The sequence below is a fragment of the Phyllostomus hastatus genome, unplaced genomic scaffold, assembly GCF_019186645.2.
Source record: "Phyllostomus hastatus isolate PE091 unplaced genomic scaffold, TTU_PhHast_1.1 phas_contig_80, whole genome shotgun sequence".
In the NCBI taxonomy this organism is placed as follows: domain Eukaryota; kingdom Metazoa; phylum Chordata; class Mammalia; order Chiroptera; family Phyllostomidae; genus Phyllostomus; species Phyllostomus hastatus.
In genome coordinates this window covers 9,887,234-9,891,936 of record NW_025333960.1, presented here as the reverse complement: position 1 = coordinate 9,891,936, position 4,703 = coordinate 9,887,234, and positions in this window count along the sequence as shown.

The window sequence follows — 4,703 nt, the reverse complement described above, 5'->3', positions numbered from 1 at the left end:
TGGGCTTTCTTGTCAGCTTGTCCACATGCGGGACATGAGGGTAAGAAGGAGGGGTGAGGCTTAAAAGATGTCAGAGCTCACACATCGAAACATGAAATCAGATTCTTCATTATAACATCACTTCTTTCCAAGTCTGTTGGTGGCTGCTCACTATGTGTCTTATTCAGTTCCCACACAGGCAGCGAAGAGTGCCACAGTGTCGTTTCCTCATCTCCCAGTGCTAAATCCACATTTTATTTTATTATTATTTTTTAATTAGTTGCCTATCTTTTCAAAGATTGTGATTTTTGTTAGGATCTATTTTTTTTTATTTTTAGCTTCACCCAAGGACATACTTATTTTAGAGAGAGGGGTAGAGAGAAAAAAGAGAGAGAGAGAAACATCAGTCAGTTGCCTCCTATACACACTCCGACTGGGGACCAAACCCACAACTTAGGCATTTGCCCTAACCAAGAATTGAACTTGAGACCTTTCGGTTTGCAGGACAATGCCCAACCAAGTGAGCTACGTTGTCCAATGTCCCACAAGACATTTTACAAATATGGATAGTCAAAAGAGGAAACTGGCCAAGAGAGGTGAAGTAAAGCAAAGAAATAAAAAGTGATAATGCCGGAAATAAAATTCTAACGTACATAAATAGAGTCACAGGAGAAACTGCTGACTAAGGGATTGGTGACTCTGCTGCCTTTCAACAGATTTTAGATGTTCCAACAGAGGGACTCGGTGAAGAATAGCTTATCAACACACAGGGGCAAAGCAGTCATGATGAAAAGGACGAGGGTGGCCCTAAGGAAGTGATGCGAGCAAGAAACTTAGCATTGAATGGACTTTTAGAGATACTTCATAACATATTGAGAACACAAAGAATGAAGTGTTGGAAGCTGATCCACACTCAGACGTATAACAGTTTACTACTGCATAGGAAAGATGTCCACTCTGTGTAGAAAATTATATGAAGGGAAGACAAGTCCAGCTCAAGCTAGTCTTGATGTTTGTTACACAGGAAACATAATGCTCTCTAATTCTCAATGTTTCTGATGCTTTCAGTTAATGTCTTAAATACTAGTTTTACTGTATCTTTCATTTCTTATAACTCAATAGAGTGTTTCCAATGTTTTGACAAAAATTTTATAGGTCTTAGGACAATCATTTTTCCCATAGATTATGAGGACCATTTTGACCCTTTAAGCTTGATCATTTCTATGGCCCCTCAATGCCACGCAGAGTGAGGAATATCCATACTTATTCTACTAAACCATTGTGTGATGTGTGACTCTTCTGATCACTCCCTCCCCCCCTTTTCCCCATAACCCCATACCTTCAGATTCTTCTCTAGCTTCCTGGGAAGCCCCTCTGCCTATCTTGTTAGTACTGGTGATCCCCAGATTCTGTCCTTGACTCTTTGCTTTTTACTCTATATCTTCTTCCATTTCCAGCCTTTTGTAAAATGTTGCAACTTCTCCATCTTGGGTGGTGATGGTGGTATTAAGGTGACCGTGAAGCAAGGGGGCTTTGCAAGATGGCAGGAAGGAATCCAGAGGGAAAATAGTAGGATGGCAGAGTGTCACCTTTATTTCACAACCTGGATTTAGGACAGAGCCCTAAATTCTTTTACAAATATTTGCTGAATCATACTATGTATCTGGTATGGTTCTATATGCTGAAACACTAAGTAGTGACAGATAGTTTGTGTAAAGTAGCGCATTGGATTTTAACTGTGCCCTCTGGAGGTACTACCTGAACCTCTGCCATTTAACCCAGTGGTTTTCCTAATGCAAGAAATTAGAGAGTTGCTTTATGGGGAAGACATTTTATGCTGGGCAAGAAGTCTTCAATCTCATAAGACATACCACACCCCTGCCTATTGGTACAGGCAGTGCTGTAAATCAGAATATATCTAATTAAAAATCTTGAGATTACCTTTGAAGATATGTCTTGCTTTGTGGAATCATGGTATTGCTAAAATGTCATGCATAAATCAGTTTCCTTAATTCCTTACATTTATACAGTAAATTATGGTTTACAATAGACTTCACATGGATTATTCGTTGACTTCTTCCCTTAGAATGCTAAAGGGCAAGAGAGGCACCATTCTCTCTTTTTTAAAATAGTTTTTTAATTGTATTTTTTTTCATTACCATTTAGCCCTGAATATCCCCCTCCTGTATTTTTTCCATTACAGTTTATCCCCCTTACACTCTCTTCCACCTCCACCCCCCACCTCTGCAATTACCACACTGTTGTCTGTGTCCATGAGTTCCTTCTCTGTTTGTGTTTTGCTTTGTCCCTCCACCCCCTACATCCGCCCCCACCCAGAGCTGTCAGCCTGCTCTCTATGTATGAATCTATCTGTATTTTGCTTATTAGTTCAATTTCTTCATTAGATTTCACATATGAGTGAAACCATATGGTATTTGTCTATCTCTGACTGGCTTATTTCACTTAGCATAATGTTCTCCAGTCAATCCATGCTGTCAAAAAGGGTAAAGTTTTCTTCTTTTTTATGGCTGAGTACTATTCCGTTGTGTAAATGTATCATAGTTTTTTCACCCACTCATCTACTGATGGACACTTGGGCTGCTTCCATACCTTGGCTATTGAAAATAATATTGTAATGAACATAGGGTGCTTATATTCTTTCAAAGTAGTGTTTCCAGTTTCTTTGGATAAAATCCCAGAAGTGGAATTGCTGAGCCATAAGGCAGTTCCATTTTTAAATTTTTGAGGTAACTCCATTCTGCTTTCCACAGTGGCTGCACCAATCTGCATTCCCACCAACAGTGCATGAGGTTCCCATTTCTTCACATCCTTACCAACTCTTGCTGTTTGTTGATTTATTAATGATAGCCATCCTGACAGGTGTGAGGTCATATCTGATTGTAGTTTTAATCTGCATTTTTCTGATGATTAGTGACGTTGAACATCTTCTCATAGGTCCATTGGCCATCTATATGTTCTCTAAATAGACAAGTGTCTATTCAGGTCCTTTGCCTACTTTTTAATTGGATTGTTTGTCTTCCTGGAGTTGAGCTTTATAAGTTCTTTATAAATTTTGGGTATTAACCCCTCATCAGATGTATCAGCGCATATGTTCTGCCATTCAGTGGATTGTCTTTTTATTTTGTTGACAGTTTTCTTTGCTGCCAAAACTTTTTAGTTTGATGTAGCCCACTTGTTTACTTTTTCTTCTGTTTCCCTTGCCTGAGGAGATGTATAAGAAAAAAATATTGCTGGGGGGTGGGGGGGCTGGATTGGGAGTAAAAAGGAGAAAACTGTATTTGAACAATGATTAAAATAAAATTAAAAAAAGAAAAGAAAAAATATTGCTATAAGCTATGTCTGAGGTTTACTGCGTATGTTTTCTCCTAGGAATTTTTTATAATTTTGAGTCTACTTTTTAAGACTTTAATCCATTTTGAATTTATTCTTGTGTGTGATGTAAGAAGTCAATCTACTTTCATTTTTTGTATGTATCTGTCCAATTTTCCTAGCATCAACTATTCTCATTCTTGTAGAAAATCAGAGAAATCCATAGCTCAGAATAGTTCCCTGATGATAAATGATGGAGCTGTATTTAATATAATGAGATCCAATCTTATTTTAAGTATCTCAAGAATGACGGAAAACATTCCTATTGTGATTGTTTTCGGAAAGCTAAGAATTCTCTTATAAATGTAAACTTCCAAATTATTTCGTGGGCAATGCTAGATTTTAATAAATGAGGTTTGTAGACTAACATCCACGTGTACTACGCATTGCTGAACCCAGTTCTAAATAAAGCTGAAATTTGGTTAGTTATATGATCATTATCACCAAATGTGCCAGCTCCTATCATATTTAGAACCCTGTGTTCTTAGGTAGGTGCCCAAGTTTAAGCTGAGGAATTTGCTAAACAAATCCCTGGCAAGAAATCAGAGCAGCGATTTTCTGTATCCTTAAATACTTTCAAATAGAAATAGTAAAACATACCCGAGTCCGTAACTCCTAAATTTTGGAGTTTCCTACTACTGTTTGAGTTCTAACTCACTCGCTTTCCCAAAGGAGCATCCCATGTATTTATGTTTAAAGTTAAAAGAAACAAAAACTTCCTAACTTGAATGGGGCAGCAATCGGGAGTAAAAATAGTTGGTTTCTTGTGTTTCTTGTGGGAAATGGAAGACACACGATAGGAAAAGATGAAGTCTACCGCCTAATCGCGGGTGCACGGAGCTTCTTCCAGTGACTGGGATCTGCGCGAGCGCGGGTCTCGACAGAAGCCCCGAGTTGGCCGGATGGGACACTGGAGGCTTGGCTTAGCGACTTGCGAGCGTCCTGGTAACATTGAGAGTCGCGACGATGGTTTGGGAGAGACAACGTGAGAGGGTAACAGGTTTAGGGGAAGAGGTGTCTAATAAACGGGTGTGGTGTTTTAGGACTGCACATTGAAAGGAGTAGTGAAAAGAAAAAGGGGAGAATGTGGGGGAGAATGGAAAGATAAAAAAAAAAAGCCGCCAGAAACAAAACAGGGAACAGAGAGCTGGCAAGGTGAACAAAGTGGAAGCGGAGCAGCAGCAGGCTACAAGAAATCAAAGTAGGTGAAGAGTGAAGCCCGCAGTAACAGCAGAGGGGCGCAGGGCGGGTGGTCCTCCCGTCGGCAGGGGGCGCGCGTGCAATCGGCCTCAAATCCGGCGCGGCTCCCCCCACCTCCCGTCCCGCGCCTGCGC